Genomic DNA, 19,673 nt, shown 5'->3' on the forward strand with positions numbered 1-19,673 from the left:
GAATTGGCATGGGATGAGAGGAGATGAGGTTGGAACAGTAAATGCTGGTCTGGCCATTTGTAGCCAGTGTAAGACTTTGGGCTTCATTTTAAGGGTAATAAAACACCAGTGGGAGTTTCTGAGCATGAAAGCAGGCTAATCTGATTATATTTTCAAAAGTCACTTGGGTTGCCATGGAGAGACTAGACACTGGGAAAGTGTAGGATCAGGTTGGTGAGCCCGAGGGCATGCTGGTCATTGAGGCAAGAGATAGTGGTGCCTTGGAACGTGCTTGTGAGGATTATTTTCTGAGATGGGGAAGACCTAGACATAGTGGGACGTGGGGGTACAGTGGAAATCAGTGCAATTTGGATACAATAACTTTGGAAAAGTCATTAAATATCCAAGAGGATGAATAGGACATTGGGTTTTTGAGTCTGGAGCTTAGGAGAGAGGTCAGCATGGGGGTTTTGATTTGGGAGACATACAAGCATGGGGCTGAGTGTGGTCCCCCAAAGAAAGAGTGAATCAGGGGAAGGATGGGCAGGACAGAGACTTGAGTTATTTCAACATTGAGGCCAGCAAGCCTTTTTGAGGGCCTATGCCCCGGCTGGTAATACTTACAGCTCACTCTTCTTCAACTCCTCATTACTGCTTATGTTTGCAAGGTTCCTCTCATGGGTCCTGGTAGTTTCCGTGTCTTGGTTTTGAGATCAGCTCTCTGACCAAAAACTCATTGGTTGTCTTTTTCTTATATTTCTGAAGGCTTTGGAACAGGAAGCAGTTTCCTTCTGGAACGTCCCATCTGCTATGTACTTCTCTACTTGTGGATTTGCTCTGTGTACCTGGAGACAAATGAGGCACGGATGGCTGAATGGGCCTGTCTTCTCTGATTCACAGTCTCATTCCTCCTCCTGCATCCCATGTCTGCTCAGGACGTATGGCAGGAGCAGCCACCGCACCTGTGTGAGCACCTGCTTCCACAGACCCAGCTGTCTGGGGCTCACCTGAGCACACCTGTTACCTTTTCCTTCGAAAAGCCGGCCATTGATTTCTGACTTCAAAGCCTCCAATCGTATATGGGAAACCTTGGAGGTATTTATCTGCACCCAAGTCCCTGCATTCCAAACGGCTTTAGTTGGCCTGGAGTTTATCTTTTGCTTTTGCATGATTTGCAATTTGGTGACATGAGTGAGTTTGGGAAGCCGGCTGGCAAGGGGCAAGGGGCGGGGGTGCCGAGATGCCTGACTCCACTAACCACTGACTCTGCTACTACTAGCCTGATCCAGTTTACGGGAACTGAAACCAGACCTACTGAAAGTCTTGATGGATGCGGCATGCAAGGCAGGTGGGAATTGGTTAGAAAAAAAGGGAAAGGGGAGCAGCGCATATTCCAGTGTGACCCACAACACATTTAGTGTGGCAAATGCTTCAGCAAATTCCTCTTATCCACTTATGGAAAACCTGGCCCATTCCACACTGTGACAAAGAGGTATGTTTCTCTTGGACACATACGTACACACACATACACACATGCACACACGTACAGGCTCCGGAGCGCGTGTGCACGAGTGTGCGCACGCGCACACACACACACACACACAGCCTTGCTTCATACCAGGCCTTTGCCAACAATGACTTCTTATTAAGTACTTCAGATTTAGGATAAAAGAATATGTAAGAACAGGAACACTTTTTCCCCCCGAGCATGAAAGAACTTTGTGCCTATAGAATACACACTGGCTCGCATTCAGACATAAATATGTACCACAACACAATTCCCTCCAGCTCAGAGCAGGGTTGCAAGAGAGCCTTGGATCTGAATGAGCACTGCCTGAATTTTTATCCCATTACCCAGTGAAATCTCATCCCAACTCAGTCTTATTCCCTGTGTAAACCAGCTCAGATGACTCTTGAGCTTCCCTCTGAAGCAGTAGATTTCAGCAGATAACTAACTAATTCCTCTGGTTTTGTTATCCAAGCTGTCCGCCCACCCCCCATCTCTTACTCATTCTCCAACAGCTAACCTTTCTCTGCAAACTGCCGTTTTTCGCTTTTTAATCTGCCTGTTCCTTCCTCTCCGTGTTTAAAATGCAAAGGCCTGTTGTATCTGGACTATAATAACCTCCTTTCTGTCCTCCCCACTCCTCGCTCCCCCTGCCATGCAGACAACAAGCTCTATGTTTCTTTTGTCCACCCCGTGCTGTTGTCAGCTCTTGGCAGTGGACTTGGGCTATCCCAAGAGTGGAGGGAATCCAGCCCTGGTCTGGAGGCTGGGGACCCAGATTGGGACTAGTTTATAGTCATTGTCTCTAGGGAGACACCTTAAGAGGCCAGAGAAGTTGGTCCCCCCAGCAGGCACCTCCAGCCCCTGAGACTCAGTACCTGAGTCCTTGGCCATACATCTCCCCTTCAGCCCCCCTGGGCCAACTCCACTGAACCATGGTCAGGGTCCTCAGCAGACCCTTCTGTGCATTGCTATAGCCATGCACTATTCCCCCCTTGCGTTCTTTGTCATATATGGGTCTGGGGATCATCTACTATTTCCCTGGACCCTCTGTCAGGCTGGGGCTCATTGAGTCCCTGCTGCTTTCTAGTGTCTAGAACAAAGAATTGCACATCCAGACACTTTGCCTATATTTGCTAAATTCACTCATTTATTTGGTCAATCATTTGTAAATATGTTTTCCTGTTCTATGACAGATACTGTTCTAGGTGTATAATCAATGAACAAATGAGCAGAAGTGGGTAGAGTTCCCACTGTCTCCTCAGGCTGCTGGCCCTTTGTGTTCCTCTTGAAGTTAATTTTTTTTTAAAGATTTTATTTATTTATTTATTTATTTGACAGACAGGGATCACAAGTAGGGAGAGAGGCAGGCAGAGAGAGAAGGGGAAGTAGGTTCCCTCCTGAACAGAGAGCCCAAAGAGCTAGCCACATCCAGGAGGGCCTGAGAGCCAGAGAATTGAGTCCAGGAGGCTGTGATATGGGGCTCGATCCCAGGACCCTGGGATCATGACCTGAGCAGAAGGCAGAGGCTTAACCCACTGAGCCACCCAGGTGCCCCTTGAAGTTAATTTTAAAGTTACTTCACTTGGTTCATTTATAAACGAATGGACTGTAGCAGGTGTGGCACTGGTGAGCGGTGAGAATTGCCCCTGTCAGGGTGGGATGTCCAGTGGCTCCCCTGCCCACGACTGCACTCCATGTCCGTTTCTAGATCTATCTTTCCTGAACCTACTCAATCCTTGTTTCTAATGGAAAAAGAATTTCCGCCATATTCACGATTAGGAGACAGACATACGCTGGGGTGTCTGGTGAACCAGCAGGGTAGGAATGGGAAGGGACAGAAACTAAAATACATCAAAACTGGGGAGTCCTGGAGAAAATGTATCCCTGTGAGAGAATATATCCACAGGGGGATCCAAGGATGTGAGGGGTTAGCGATTTCTCTCTGAACTCTGTCGAAATCAGCAGCTCTGCGAAGGGATCTAATAGAGTGTTAGGGACGGAGTGTTTGTGTCCATGAAAAATCCGTATGTTGATTCCTAGCCTCTAAGGTAATGGTGTTAGGAGGTGGAGCCTTTGGGAGGCGATCAGGTCATGAGGGTGCACCCCTCCGGAACAGGATTGGTGCTCTCTTAAAAGAGACCCCGAGGGAACTCTCTCGATCTTTCTGCTATGAGGACACAGGAGAAGGAACGGTAGCCATCTATGAACGAGAAAGTTTGCCCTCACCAGACAGCAAATTTGCCTGCACTTTCATCTTGGACTTTCAGCTTCCCGAACTGTGAGAAGTAAATTCGTGTTGTCCAGGAGCCCCCCAGCCTGTGTGGTGTTGTTACAGCAGACCGAATGGACTCCCACACAGAAGGAAGTTATTATTTGTTTTTGTATCTCGGAAGTAAGTTATGGGGCTATCGGACTCCAAGGGCAAGGGCATCCGCGTGTGGAACGATGGACCCAAGGGTGGAGAAAGAGGTCGCCCGATTCCTCAGAGACTTCAGGTAGCGCTCCTGGAGCCTCTCAGAAGTGTCTCAGATGAAGAAGTCCTCTCAGAGACCCTGGAGCCATACTAGCAGGGTTTGTACAGATCGTTATTAGTGTGACTGTGACCTTTTGGATCCCCTCAGGCAGGTGGACAGGCAGGACATTCTTGTTTCTGGCCTTTTAGATGGATTCTGCTTCTATAAGCCCACGCCTCCATGGACAGGCCCCAGGGGGAACCACAGCGTCCGTCTCCAGCCCCGGCCCTGTCAGCTCCCCCGCTAGTCCGTGTCAGCCTGCCTGGTCTCACTTTCATTCTCACAGCCTCCTGGACTCGATTCTCTGGCTCTCGGGCCCTCCTGGATGTGGCTAGCTCTTTGGGAAGATCGTTTTTTAACTGTTGAAAGTCTGCCACTGTAGGGACTCTGTCTCCCACATCTGGATCCAGACAGCACAGGGCAGGTGGAAAGAAACTCCCCCGACCCCCTACCCTGCCCCACGCCCCCGCCTGCCATCCTCAGACCAGGAGACACCCCCGTCGGCGCCCGTCCCGGAGTGCGCAAAGCATCAGCTCCTTCTTTCCTTCACTTGGCAAAAGAGCAGACGAGTTCACTTGAGCATCTCCGTACTAGTAGCTGATTTGCCTTAATAAATTGTTCCTTTAGGGTGTATTTGCCATTTAAGGGCAATAAGGCCTATCCTGTGGATCTCTATGATGAGCGTTTCAGGCAGGAGTGACAGGTGGGTGGGAGATGGTTTTCTGGGGTGGAGAGAGCTCTCATGGGAGCTGGTCAACATTCATGTGTGTGTGAATCTCAGGGGATCCTGTTGAAACGGCGATCCTGATTCGGCGGCTCTGGCGTGGAAACTGAGACTCTCCTCTCCTAACCAGCTCCCAGGCCATGCTCTGAGGCCACATTTTGAGTAACAAGGCCTGAAGCCACAGACACCACCCAGGCAAAAGCTACTCTTCTACACCTGCGACGTGTTCTCACCATCCAGGCAATGACAGCCCTACTCAAAATGTTGAATGAGCTTTTTTGGTTGGCTCCTAGATAGAGGAAGGGAAGTTTCTTATAACCGAAAAGGAACTCATTCCAAACTGGAATTCAGTGACATAAACAAAGTTCCGTGAATGATGTTCTTGTTTTCCTACAACTGGTATTAATACTGTTTCAAAAATACTGCGAAGAGCGCCAGGGAAGTCGCCCTGCGCTCAGAGGGGGCGGGTGGCGATCATTAAGGCCCACAATGCGCTGGACAGGAACGATCCCTTTAATCAGAAAAGCTTCCGAACAGGCTGGGTCACGGGAGCCAGGTTAGGAGAATCAACAGATGTAAAAAAGTAAATCCTTTGCAGAATCAGAGTGGGGCTGACCAGCTTCCTGTCTCCTCTTCCATCTCTCGGTCCTGCTGAGGGCTCACAAGGGAATGTGCCACCTGGCCAGTGAGGCCTCCCCCCCCCCCGCCCTCCCCCCCCCCCCCCCCGCCTTCTCCACTCCCCCCTCCCTCCCCCCATGGCACTGCCCCACCTCCTGCAGATGCCTCTGCTTCAGGGCAGGAGGGCGAAGGGGTGGAGGGACTTGGGGTTTCTTTTTTTTCCATCTGCAATTATTGCCTAGGGTGTCCTCTGGGTGATGCTAGAAGATAAGTTCTTGTCATTACTGGAGCGCTGTGATTATTCCCTGCGGTACCAGCGGGGAGCCCAGCCACAGGGCCCTGGCACTGAGCTAGGCCCAAGGGGGGAGGCAGACAGCGAAAAGAGCTGCTTCTTGCCACTGAGGATCTTATAAGGTAGCTGGGAAGGGAAGAGCCACATTTGAAAGATCACTAACCACATCCAGCAGGAAATCGTAAGTTCCAAACGAGTGATACACACAATAAGGATGTGAGCTGATGAGGGCATGGGGAAACTTTTAAATGAGGTGATCAGAAAGGCTTCATCGAGAAGGTAGTAATTGACTGGGTCCTGGAGGGGAAGGAGGAATTGAAGAGTGCCTGGGCGACTGAGATGGTGCAGCTTCCAAAAACATCCTCTTGCCCGAATCCCTTTGTGGGAATGGCTTGGGGAGAAATGGGAAGTGTGCTTTGATAGCTTTTGGTGATAGAAGAGGCCAGCGGCCCCAACTGTGGCCCACCAGACTTTCACCAGCCAGGGAATGCCCAGCTCACTTTTCTGAGTCTCTATTTCTTGCTGGACTCCATAGAGAATCGGAAAGATTAGGATACAGTTCAGGTCTACCATCTTCATTATTTTCTTAAAAACTTGCTTTATGGGGAGATGCTCTAACCGGGAAGCCCGAATGTCTCTCTGTACTTCAGAAAACCCCTTAGCACCTGATTTTCAGCTTTAAAAATTGTCATTTATATTTTAAACCCCAAAGCATTCCATATTTTAAACATTGGCAGATATAGGTTAATAATGGCAGGGCTAAAAAAAGTCTATAATAATCTTAAAAAAAAAACAACCAAAAACCAATGACTCTAAAGCTATTTTTTTTTTTAATTTTAAACTTTAGGCTTCACATTTCAAAGTTTTATCAAACTGCCCCCCCCCATAATTTAAACCATTGTTTTCCAAGGGAAATTTAATAATAAGAGCTGCCATGTGTTTCTGCTTAATTTTTGAAGCCTGTGTTGTGCAGTCAAAGATTCTCATTTGAAAATAATTCCTGTCCTTATTCTGAAACTGCCAGGGGAATAAAATTTAAAAAACATGTTGCAGCTCTCAAGTTTATGTTTTGCCTAAAGCCAAGCAGTGCTGGAAGATCAAAGTTGGGAGTGCCATTCTAAAGTTAGAACCGCAGCCTTGCAAGGCACTTGGAAACCCAGAGCAGGGGCCCAGCAGCTGCCTGTCTAGGTCCTCGGGTAATTAGCTCCGGTGCAAACAGAGAGGCCCCTGCTCCTCCTTAGGCAGGGCCCCTGCCTCAGTGCTCCCCGCGCACCCCCCCCACCCCCCACCCCCCGCAAGTGGCCTGGGAAGTGGATCCCCAGAGAGATGGGACAGGCAGCATATTTTTAGACCACATGTGTGCACTCTGCTGGCCCCCTGCATTCCACAATTTGCATTTGTGAGGAGCAGGAGCCTGCTGGGTCTGCCCTTAGTGGGGGCTATTTGTCAACATGACGGTTTCATCTAACAATATTTAAGGATGGGCGAACTGGGGCATGTTTGCTATTCTCAAGCCCTCTCTTGTTCTCTCTTAAAAAATGAACATAGGTATATGTGTGTGTCTGCATGTGAGTGTGGGCACGAGTATGTGTGTCTGTGCGTTTTTTTCTCACTGAGCTCTGAAGATCTGCTTCCTCACTCTCTTACCAAAGCCCTAACTTGACACTTTCCAGCCTCTCTAGAATCGAGGGTCAAGTAGGATTTCTTAAAGCCACAGGAGAACTTCTAAAGACTGCCCACGTGTCTCCATTCACCTCCTTTGGGAAGTTGTACTTGGGAGCACTGAGTCAGTCTGAGGGTGTTATGGTTCAGAAATTGTAGAGGTCCAGGCAGATATGTGACCAGATATTAATGCAGCTCCTCACGGGAGAGGTGCCCGGCCTTGTCCCCCTGAAAATGAACTTGACCCATAAACGCACCTTGGTCTTCGAGAAACCACGATGAACTTTGGAAGACAGTCAAGAGATCAGGGGAAACCCAAGCCTTTCCCCTTAGCATGCCGTTGATGGTGGGCGCTCTCTGGTGCCTTCCCCGAGGCGCTCCTCCTGTCACGTAGGCTTCCCGCAGGCTGCCATTCCCCTGGCAGCTGTTGGAGGAGAAGCATGCGAAGGCCCTCTTTCTAATCTGAACGAGCTCCAACGACTTCTCAATTTCAGGTAGATGGTTTTTACACAGAGCCTTGGTTTTACAATGGCTGTAACTCTGCAGCCCTTGATACATTCCCGTGTGCAGTTGATAATAGGACAAACAGGTGAAGTGCTAAGTCTCACTCAAGCTGTCCACTTAGCTATTTTTACCCTCAGTGAGCTGAATCAGCTCTCTCTCGGTGTTCCTTTCCTAGAACAGAGGAAATCAGCGCCTTCTGAACAAGAGGCCGGTGGAGATGCATTCTCCTTCTGCCCAAACACTCTCCCAGTTCATCTTTGGAGTTTTGTGCCGTGGTCTTGGGAGAAACACACTTCCTTCTCCCAGTGGCGTTGCTCTGAGCTGGGGAGGCCCACAGGAGGGTCTCACGCCTCTCCCGGCAGAAGGGGCCCAGATAGCCAAAGCTTCTGTCTGTGGTCTTGACACCAGTCGTAGGGGAAAAGGACAAGTTATTTTAGTCCCTTTTCACCTCTACAAATCCCAGCCCTAAAAGCTGCTTGAGGTAGAGGCCTCAGCGTTGATGGTGGCAAGGTTATGACATGTGGGGCTGTTGGGATGGAGACAATGTATTTGGCATGCAAGAAGACACGGATTTGGCGAGGAGGGTGTTATAGGCTGAATTTGACCTAACCCCCAGCATCTCAGAATCTGACTGTGTTTGGAGATGGGGTCTTTAAACGGATAATTAAGTTAAAAGAAGGTCATTAGGAGGGGTCTGGATCCAACATGACCCATGTCCTTATAAAAAGGGACAATTTGGACACAAAGATGGGCAGAGGGAAGATGATGTGTAAAGACACAGGGAGGAGACCATGGCCATCTGCAAGCCCGAGAGAGAAGCCTCAGAAGAAACCAGCCCTGCTGACACCTTGATCTTGGACTTGAAGCCTCCGGAACTCGGAGACAATAAATGTCTGTTGTACTTTGTTACAGCAGCCCTGGCCAACTGAAACAGTTTTTGGTTTAGCACAAGTGTGGTACAAGGTCACACCAGCGAGAGCTGTTGGACAAATCCATTCTCTAAAAATGTACCTGGACAGGTGTTCCTACAATGATAGGGAATGAATAGAGCCCATTTTGTTGGGTGTATTTTATACACCTATCTCTTTGGGGGATTCATTAAAGAAGGAGGAAAGGGGACTGATGTACCCTAAGGACATGACACTGTGCAGTTTTTATTGTGGGGGAAAAAAGCACGACACCGCCAAACTGGCAATTTCTCACAATACCAGGTGCGTTCCAGATTGGTGTGTGGGCTTTTGTGAATTGGTTGCATATAAATGAGGAACATTTAAATAAAAAGGAGATCTAGAAACTTTCACTAGTTTGGGGCTTTTATTTATAGCTACTTCTGCACAGTGCTTATTTCCCTTAGCCCGTGAGTTTTGTGCCATGGCAATCTAAGAGGTTTTTGCATGAAGTGCTATGGGCTTCAGTGTTCAGATAGGGTGCTGCGAGCCCCTCCTTTACGTGGAAAACAGAGAGAATGGCAGGAGAAAATGGGGCTGCTGAGAAATGAAGGGCTGGACTAGGAGAAGGCTAGGGTCGCTTCTCACTCTGATTCTAGGGACTCCCAGGAAGGTCAAGAGCTAGTGCTAGCCGTAGCTTTTGGAATGGGAGAACAGAACCCCAAATTGTTGCATCTGACCTCCCTATTCGACCAAGGGACATTGTCTTCTCCTGACATAGTCCCAGGGGACATCTCTCTGAGGGCAACTGCCAGCCTGGTGCTGTCTGCCTGCAGTTCCCAAGCCGGCCGTCCCCGTTCTGTGCCACACCACTACTACTTTGCCTTCATCACTGCTCTGCTCAGTGCCATCTTTGTAGCTCTGGGAAGTACTCACAGGGAAGTGTTTAATCCTGCAGTTTCATTTTATGGCCTTTTCCTCCCCTGTTCTAGGAAGACCTGGCTGAGAGTGTGCACCACCATTTTGCATGACTCGCTTCTCTCATCTCCGAATGGACCTGTGATACGAAGATTGAGCTGCTGATTAGTGTAAAGGAGATGATGTCTGCAGTGCAGTGAACACATAGCAAGGACTCGTATGTTATGTTTCTTTGTCTTTTGCAAAATGGGTGTAATTATTATCTGCTCCATGTATTAGCAGGCAGGACCTTGCCAGTGCACGTCTAACGCCTTGATAGCAAGCTCCAAGTGGGGCTCGTGTCAGACTTGTTTATCGTGTGACTCCACTCCAGGTTACCATTTTGCATAGCACATAGTAGGTCCTGATGGAGTAATTCTTGGTTTGTGATTTTTCTTTGAAGGGCCAGTCCTTCAGTGAACCCCTGGTTATAGGGACTGTCAAGATCCAAACACTCATCATTCATCCTCAGTGTTGATTCAAATTGATCTCTGAGCCTTCCAAGCACCTCCCTTTGCCATGGAAAGTTTAGGCTCACTTCTAAGACGGTCACACGTATTAATGGCATTTGCTTATTTCTAAATAGATGGGACAGGGTTTAAAATGCATTTGAAATCAAATACTGAGGGTTAATTGTAGATAACATCAGCCCGTTTCAAAATAACCCATTGTTAAAGAAGTTGGGAAGGAAAACGGCTCCTCGGGATGGCAAAGTGAACCCCCACGATTGTTACAGGGACGCAGGGTTTTACTAGGAGGTATAGACCCAGACAAATGGAATCACAGGAGCACAGCGGAATTTGTATTTTTCCAAAGGTACATAAAAAATAAGCCATAAAAAGTAGTGCTCTTCAATGGAAATTTACAGAGCACATAGATTTGGGGATATTAGTATTCGGTGAAATTGCTCTTATTTCCAGGGGCTTATTTGGAGAAGAATGATCAGACCCATATGCTGATTTGGACCCAGGCTTCTTGATTTGAGGCTGAGGGAACTGGGGATATTTCGCATGGGGAAGAGAAAATTCTGGGTTACAAGGTAGCCTTCTTAAAATATCTGAGAGCCTATCTTGTGAAAGAGGAAATGTATTTGTTCTGTGTCCCCATGACAATCACAGGGGGTTCACTTTGCCCTTGCAAGAAGCCTGGTTTCCTTTCTAACATCATTAATAATGGGTTGTTTTGATATGGACTGATTTTGTCTACAATGAACATTCAGCACCCACTGGCAGAACTACAGTCTATGGGTGAAACGGGCAAGAAGAAAGATTTTTGTTCCAATGTTAGCCAGAGCTTTCTAACAACGAGCTCTGGATGTGCGGAGCCGTAGATGAAGTCAGTGGACAGGATTAATGTAGGAGAGGAGGTTGGAGTCAGAAGACCACCAAAGCTCCTTCTAGTCCTGGGATCATGATTCTTTATACCTGAGTCCTTAATTTAATTTAATTTAATTTAATTTTTTAAAGATTTTATTTATTTACTTGAGAGAGAGAAAGCATGAGAGGGGAGAAGGTCAGAGGGGGAAGCAGACTCCCTGCAGAGCTGGGAGCTTGATGCGGGGCTCGATCCCAGGACTCCAGGATCACGACCTGAGCCAAAGGCAGTGGTTTAACCCACTGAGCCACTCAGGCGCCCCTGAGACCTTAATTTTAAAGACTGGACTCAGTTATAAGATAGTTCCAAAATCACAAGGGAAGGAGTCTCAGATGGTATGAAAGAAAACAAAACTAGAACTGTAAGCTGGGTTGGTTATAAAGGTTTTGTGATTTTTCTTCAGTTCTTGGACTAGAAAAATGTTCAAGAATCAGTCCCATCTCCAAAGGCAAGCTGAGTCTGTTGAAGATCTCAGAGTTCTCTATGTGAAAGGCCGTGGACTGAGAGTACAGATGACTCACCCCAGTGTCATAGGGAGGTCTCTACAAGCACACCGGCAGGAGGGCAGGAGGTAATTATTTGAGCAATGAGGCCAAGAAGTGGTAGATTTAGCTTGAGGGAGCGAATCATTGTTCTTCATATGGTATTGAATGAGGTAAGCTGCACCTTGTATAGTCTACAAAAATTCATTTGCCATCTTCTGTTCCATCTATGACATGAGGACAGCAAAGTCTTTTACAAAACCATGAGGAGGATAACAGTGATGGTTTATCACTTGGTAATTGTATACCTTGTGGTGTGCAAATGGCTTTCGAAGTAATGTGAGGGAACAATAATATCTTACCTGTTAGCCTATCCACCCAGCAGTAGCTAGTGAAGTTGAATTATTTGCCGTAAATTATTTGCCGTGATAATGGGGGTAGGGGAAAGAAAACCAAACAAGCAAAGCAAAACAAAACAAAACAAAACAAAACAAAACAAAACAAAACAGCATGGTAGGGCCAGGGATGTGGATCTCCTCTGTTTTCACAAGGACAGCTTTGTATTTTTATAAGATCTCTTTTCTTGGGAAAATATCAATGATCTGGTCCTTTGGAGATTTAACACAAAATAAAATAATTTCAAGAAGGTGGGTGCAGCCTTTATTGGTTATGAAACAGCTCCCTCAAAGCACCCACTAGAATTAATTCAGCTGAATCTACTTAGCTACTCATGGTCCGTTCATGAGAAGCCACACATTGTCTCATGGCTTGCAACTTTAGACTTCTAAGTTTAGCTAAGATGGGGTTCCAGCTCCAGCCCTCATCACCAGCTTCCCGGGGACATTGATGAAGAAATGAAACCTCTCTAACTCTTCACTTTGAAGGATTGCTCAGGATGTGTTTTGGTGCAGGGGACAGGAACTCTGACTCAGGGCATCATAAACATGAAGGTCATTTTTTGTCTCACATAAAGAGAAGCCTTGAGATAGAGTGTTCACTCCGTAGCTCCATGATGTCATAGGGACTCTTTTTGTCTTTTGTTTGTCATACTCATGAGGTGGCCTTTTGCCTAGGCAGACTGGCCTCAGGCCTGCAGGATGGCTGCAGCAGTTCCAGACATCGTCTCTGGTTATTTCTTCTTGTAAGCAAATAAACCTTTCCCATAAGCCACCAGGAGGACTTCCCTTTTATCTGACTGGTCTGACTGACACCATCTTGAAACTAATCACTGGCAAAGTGAACAAGAGGGAGATGACTGATGTAGAACAGATATTGGCAAACTTTTCCTTAATGGTCCAGATAGTAAATATTTTAGGCTTTGCTGGGCATGAGGCAAAATCAAAGACATTACATAGGTGATTATATAACCATTAAAAATATAAACAACTTAAAATTTAAAAACCATTATGTATTAGACAGGGCTTTCCAGAGAAACAGAATCAATAGGAAGGTGTTTGTATGTATATATGTATAAAAATGTATATTTATACATGTGCTTATCTATGTATCTTTCTATGTATCTATCTATAGAGAGATTTATTTTAAAGATTAGCTCATATATTTTTTTTTTAAAGATTTTATTTATTTACTTGAGAGAGAGACAGTGAGAGAGAGCATGAATGAGGAGAAGGTCAGAGAGAGAAGCAGACTCCCCATGGAGCTGGGAGCCCGATGCGGGACTCGATCCCGGGACTCCAGGATCATGACCTGAGCCGAAGGCAGTCGTCCAACCAACTGAGCCACCCAGGCGTCCCGATTAGCTCATATATTTATGGAAATTGGCAAGTCCCAAATCTGCAGGGTGTGCCAGCAGCCCAGCAAACCAGGGGAGACCTGATGCTGCAGTTCAGGGTCAAAGGCCATCTGCTGGCATAATTCCTTCCTGTTCAGGGGAGGTCAGTTTTTTTTTATTTTATTCAGGTCTTCAACTGATTGGATGAGACCCACCCACATTATGGAGGACAATCTGCTATAATCAAAGTCTACCAATTTATAAATCCCATCTAAAAAGACCCTCACAGAAACATCTGTAATAATATCTGAGCCCTGCAACCTAGCCAAACTGCCAATAAAATTAGCCATCACACGTTCTTAGCTCAAGGCTGTACAAACACAGGTGGCATGGTGAATTTGGTCCTGGGCTATCCTTTGCCAGACTGTGGCTTCAAATGATACTTGTGATGGGAATAGGATCATTTGTCTTACAAGTGGACACCTGAACAAAACAACAGTCAGTCAACAAAGAACAAAGCCGATGGGCCGACCACCAACACTGTTATGCCAGTCCACCGATTCAGTGGAGGTTTTGGTAGAATGAGAAAGAAATGCATTGAGAAACTTGAAAACACTGCATTAGAACATGGAGTAGAGACCCTGATCCAGCACTTCCCTACCTCAACTGCTGTGTGGTTTTTTTTTGTTGTTGTTGTTGTTTGTTTGTTTTTAATGAGTGACTCGGTATTTCTATTTGTCAGCACCTGTGCTGACCTGTTCTTCTCTTCCTGTGCAGGAGGTAGGCCCTGCTGCTCTCCATGCATGAAAGAAAGGCAACCTATGACTGCTTATGGAGGGAGTGGGATGGGGCTGTGAACATTGCTTCTGTAGGTGGTAGGTACATCATTTGGGTGCAAGCAGGTGCCCTCCGTGGAAGAGGAGCATTTAAAGGACCAGGTGCTGTGCATCTTGGCAGAGGTCAGTTTCCTGGGTTGTCTCCCAGCAAGAGATGTGGGGACACTCTCCAGTTGCCCTTTGTGCAAGTGAGCATCTGAGGGGCCACCTGTCCTGCCCAATCTCGCAGGGTTCTTTTTCAATTCAGATCAAATGAGAGGTATTCTAGTGCCGAGAACTGTGCTGGACAATGTTCTGGGCATTGGGAAGGTAGCTTTGTGTAAGGTAAGGTGCTGGCCCTCCTGAAGAGGGAGATTTAGAGGTAGAGACAGATGTAAACAGACTATCATATGACACTCCACTGTGATGGGTGGGGGACACCAGCATCTGAGTCCACTTTCCGAGATGTGGGAGGGATGTTTTTGCTTTCCACAACAACTGGGGGATATCCGGGACATTTGGTACCTTGTGGTTGGGGTGTCAAGTGTCCCACAATGCATGGGATGGTCCCATACAACAAAGAATGGATCACTTAAAATACCACTAATCCATGGAAACAAGCTAAGGGACTGAGTGATGATCTTTCAGTTGAGGGAAGTAGAAGGAAGCTATAACACCAGCCCCATTCCTCCTTCCCACATTAGGAGTGTGACACCCACAGGACAAGAAAGCTGGAATCCTCTGGGCTTCTTCCTTTGGCTAAAGCTCATGTTTCTGCTGAAAGTCAGGAAAGAACTGGGAATAGCTTTGGTGAAAGAGGGACTCCCCTTATCGCTTTGTCAATTGTGACTTGCACAACTCCAGGGGGAGCCATTCATGTTTCAATCACTATTAATTTATGTAGCTATTACCACCCTTTCCTGGTAGCTGGCAATAAACTATCTTGAGAAAGGGACCCTTAGCTAATTCTCACTGAACCAGAGGCAGGGCTAGACTATAGGGTGGCAAGAGAGAGTGACATGTGGGGGGGAACTAGTATGGAAGACTGGGCGATGGGACTTAGCAGCCGACCACAGTAGTGACAGTGGCCAGGGAAGGATTCTCGTTGACCAGAGGGTCAACCCATTGTAGGAGCGACAAAGTGACAGGCCTTCAGGAGGCATCAGACTGATGGGGATCGTGTTTTAAGTTTCTACTCAGGGTGAGAGAGATGCCCAGGGCCTTTGCTCTTCTTCTCTGACTAGTGTGGAAACAACTGGATTGTGGTCTCTGGTAGGAAGAAAACACACTGTTCTGACCACATGCTGAGGCGGCTGGACGCTCACCCAAATCTGGAGCACATGCACACCAAAAGGGGATGAGAAGGTTTGTTACTGCCCTGAGCACTCCGGCTTACATCTACAATTTTCCCCAGAGTCCTGTTCACCTACGCTCAGGACTTACCCACCACCAAAATGGGCTTAACCTTTTGAGCTTCAGTTTGGCACCTCGTGCTTTTCCAAGTCTCAGGGAGAGAACAGAGCAGACCACTCAGGCAGGTCCCTAACAGCCCCGCATGCCATGGGGAAGGGGTGTGCTGTGGTGAGAGTCCCCAGACACGAGACTTGCAGGATTGGAGTCTCTTGCAGTGCCAAAGGAGAGCACTTGGAGTGCTAAGTGTTTCCTTGCCAGCTTGCCCAGATGCGGGGCGCTCCTGGAAGACGGAGGGGTGAGACTTAATAGCTGTCAGCAGTCACACAAAACAGTGGACTCAGACCCTCATTACATACTTCCTGTCTCCCTGAGACACAGCCCTGGTTATGCTCAGACATTTGGGATGGTGGCCAGGGAGGAGAGAAACAGGGCTTTTAGGGCCCTTTCTTCTGGATGGCTCCATTCTACCTGTTCAGGGAAGAAGGCCAGAAGGCGGGAAACGGAGGCTGGCTAAGTTCAGGGAGGCAGGTCCAGTGGCTCTCGTGTAGTTGGGTAACCCAGGACTTCCTGGGGTTTGTTTGCGCCAGAATCATTGAAATTGATAGACATATATTCTGCTTTAGATCTTGGGTGCTAGAACTTTCCCTGGGCTCAATTCCACCGGCACATCCATTAATGAGAGCTGAACATTTTCTGGAGACAGGATCAGGGCAGCGCGCTTAACCAGGGTCCATATTAAGAAGTGATGTGCTGAGACTTGGTTTCCACACCTCCCAAAATGAAAAGTGGCACCACTCTTAGCTTTCCTCCCGAGGCTGAAAAATAAAATGATGAATTGAATGCTAAATGCCTTGCAAGCTAAATACACTTGGGGATATAAGCGAGCAAGAAAAGAAAGGAGGCAGAGTTATTGAGGCAACAATTCAGATTTAATTGCATCTGATATAGACCACCCTTTAAAAATAGTGTGGTCGGTTAAAGGCTGTAGGAATTTATGGAACTATCTTATTGCTTCCAGGGAAGTTGACAAGTCTGGACTGAATCAGGAGAATCAGCATAAATCTCAGCCGATGCCTAATTTTAGAGATGTCTGGTCCTTGAAGGAGTCTTGCCACAGCCAGATGGGGTGGGAGACAACATTTGAGGATGGAAAAGCATGAGGTGCCAAACTGAAGCTCAAAAGGTTAAACCCATTTTGGTGGCGGATAAATCCTGAGCAAAAATAAATCGGATTTTGGGGGAGAGTTGTGTACGTAAGCTGGAGTGCCTGGGGGAGGCTGCGGGAGTCTTGAAGAATCACAGGGAATTTTTAAAATTCCTCCGGGCCTGGATGTTGTTCATCTCGAAAAAGCTGAGCTCCTTCTCCTGGAGAGCTGCCCCAAACAAGAGAGCAGGGTGACCACAGGCTCTACAGGATTTTGCTTCCTTATGTGTCCACTACTGACATGCCCTTCTCCTCTGTTAGCAAGACTTCAGTGTCCTGCTGAGGTCATTCCTGATCGCTGAGATGCCTGGAGAAATGAGGCCCTTCTTCTGGAGCATTCTTCTACTTTTGTGTTCTCTGTTTGACATGGTGTTCCACGTCCATTTGTTCACATCTCTGCTTCTAAAAGTTTTCCAAGGAAGCCTGCTTCCCATTCGTCTGTGCAGAGCCTGCTGTATCATAGCACCTGGCACTTGGGAAGTGTTCAGTTATGACAAGAGTTGAGCTCAACTCAAAGGATTAGCCTGGAGGTCTCAATGGTAAATGATAGCTCTTAGGCTCTATAATTTTAAATCCAACTCACTGAGGGAGAAGGGCGTGTGAGTGCTGACATGGCCTTTGTGCTTCTCAGAACATCGGTTCTGGTGCACGTGTTATTCTGATTGTGTTTATTATTATTATCATTATATTCTTCTGGGGCCAGGGACAACAGGAGCAAAGAGACTTTCTGAAGGAGTTGAACAAGTGCTTATTCATTTAAGGGGTTGTATTACCAGGAACCAAATCACTGAGGATCCTGTTAAAATACATTTGAAGTTTAAGATTGAGAGGGATTTGGGAAGCGTTTTTCAAGACTTTGTTCCCAGACCATTTGCCTCAGAGTCTTTTGCTTAATGCATATTCCTTGGCCCTGGTCCTGGACCTACAGCTCTTTGGGTATGCCCAGGAATTCGCACTTTAGACAAATTCCCTGGGTGACACCAATGTATGCTAAAGTTATAAAATAACTTCGGTGGGCTTGAAGATGGGGGGGAATTTAGCCCAAGCAGCAGAACCAGGTGTGGATTTGTTGCAGTGCAAGGGACAGAGCAGTCTTTAGAGTCCGAAGTTTTCGCATGGAAACCCTCAGGGAAATGCTTGTTAGTTTCATGGTCACCAGCAAGTGATGTTATCTGTCTCAGCTTCTCTTTCTCTGTCTGTGAAACGGGGATACTCATGTTTGCCTTCTCGTAAAGATTAAAGCTAACATATGTAAAGGACTTGGATGTAGAAGTTGTTCAATCGGTGGTAGTCAAGATTACTTTTTGGTAGCACTCATTGGAACGATGTCATCCCAGTTTAAATAGGCACTTACCTGTTAAGGAAAGGAAGAGAACTTCCTAGTAAGATTCTTTACAGAACTAAGATGAATGGGAATGAGATGTGTAGAATAGAGTGGGAGCTAACTTTTTTGATGACATTCCTAAGACTCAATAGAGAATGTTTCTCAGAGGATATTTCTGGCACATCTTCACAAGAATGATGGCTGTAATGCTTCTAGTATGTCAAGAAATAAAGGAACATCAATTCCTTCTTTTGTTTTTACTCAATTTTAAGTTTTTGAAAATATTTTGTCCCATAGATGAGTATAACAAACTTCTCCATGCCCATCACTAATGTTCAGTGGTTAGCAACTTCTGGCTAATCTCAATTGCATTCACCACCTCCCCTGAATGGAGTATTTGGAGCAAATCCTCAACGTCATATCCTTGCATCCATAAACATTCTAGGATGTGACTCTATAATAGACAAAGTTTTAAAAAAATAACAATAATACCATTATTAATCTAAGAATTAAAAGATGTCTTTAATATCATCAAATACCTGTCAGTGTTCAAATTTCTCCAATTATTTATAATCTTTTTATTTTTTTATACTTTTTTTGCTAGTATCAGAATCCAACTTAGGTCCATATATTACAGTTAATTGATATCTTTACATTTTTTTTGAAGATTTATTTATTTATTTGAGAAGGTGAGTGGAGGGGCAGAGGGAGAGGGAGAGAGAAATCTAAGCAGATTCTGTGTTCAGCATAGACCTGATATGGGACTCAATTTCATAACCATGAGATCAGACCTGAGCCAAAACCAAGAGTCAGATGTTTATTTGACTTGATGTCTTAAAAGACCTTTAAAAAATTTTAAAATAATACATTAATTAAGCTCCTCCTCCATTTCATTTTGCTGCCTTGCAATTTACTTGTTGATGAGCTTTCCACAGTCTGAATTTCGTTGACCACATCCCTATGGGGTCACTCCTTTGTAGTCTGTTTTTTTCCAGAACTAGTAGTGAGAGCTACAGACTTGATTGGATTCAGGTTTGACTATTTCATAAGAATACTTCATAAATAGTAGAATTTCTTACATAGGTAGGCATGGAATGTCTTTTGTTTGTGTGTGTGTGTGATGTGAACAGCCACTGATAATCATTGCCTAGATCCATTAATTTACTAAGGACATTAATATTATAATTTTTAATCCTATCTTATTAATCATCTAAAGTACATGTTCAAAGTGAAATTTTATCAACTATTTGGTTATTCAGGTATATAATTTCTGTAGGAAAATTAGTATAAATGCCTTATTTTTATATAAATTACTTTTCAGAATAATTAGTTGTTTCTTTAGCGTTCTCCAGTTCCTGATTTTAAAAACATAAACTCATGGATTTAAATGTTTTGATGTATTTCAATCCATTGGGATATGATTTATATTCTGATTGTGTTATGCTTGGCCAGCGGGAGCCTCTTCAAACTGGCCTTTGAGAGCTCCTAATGTGATGTTAGTAGATTTCAGTTTCCTTGTTGTCACCGTTTCCTTGTTATGACAGAATGTTTTAGACTCATTTTGTACATTTTGCCTTCAGACCTGAAATCAGTTACTTTTCTCAGAAAATGGTATTTAGTGACCATAATCTGGGGGCTAAGAGTGCCCATTGTTTCTATATTGGTTATTAATTCTAGGCTTTT

The 19,673-nt window shown here is 45.9% G+C and overlaps 1 long non-coding RNA gene across 1 annotated transcript in view; it reads left to right on the forward strand.

The window, feature by feature from the left end:
* Positions 1–346: 346 nt before the first annotated feature.
* The window catches only part of LOC131811327 (uncharacterized), a 33,943-nt gene continuing 14,616 nt past the window's right edge, over positions 347–19,673 (forward strand). The window contains exons 1-2 of the long non-coding RNA XR_009345887.1: positions 347–1,074; positions 9,682–9,824. This is a non-coding gene — a long non-coding RNA (uncharacterized LOC131811327). The remainder of the gene's footprint in view (positions 1,075–9,681; positions 9,825–19,673) is intronic.

This window comes from Mustela lutreola, chromosome 11, assembly GCF_030435805.1.
Source record: "Mustela lutreola isolate mMusLut2 chromosome 11, mMusLut2.pri, whole genome shotgun sequence".
In the NCBI taxonomy this organism is placed as follows: Eukaryota; Metazoa; Chordata; class Mammalia; order Carnivora; family Mustelidae; genus Mustela; species Mustela lutreola.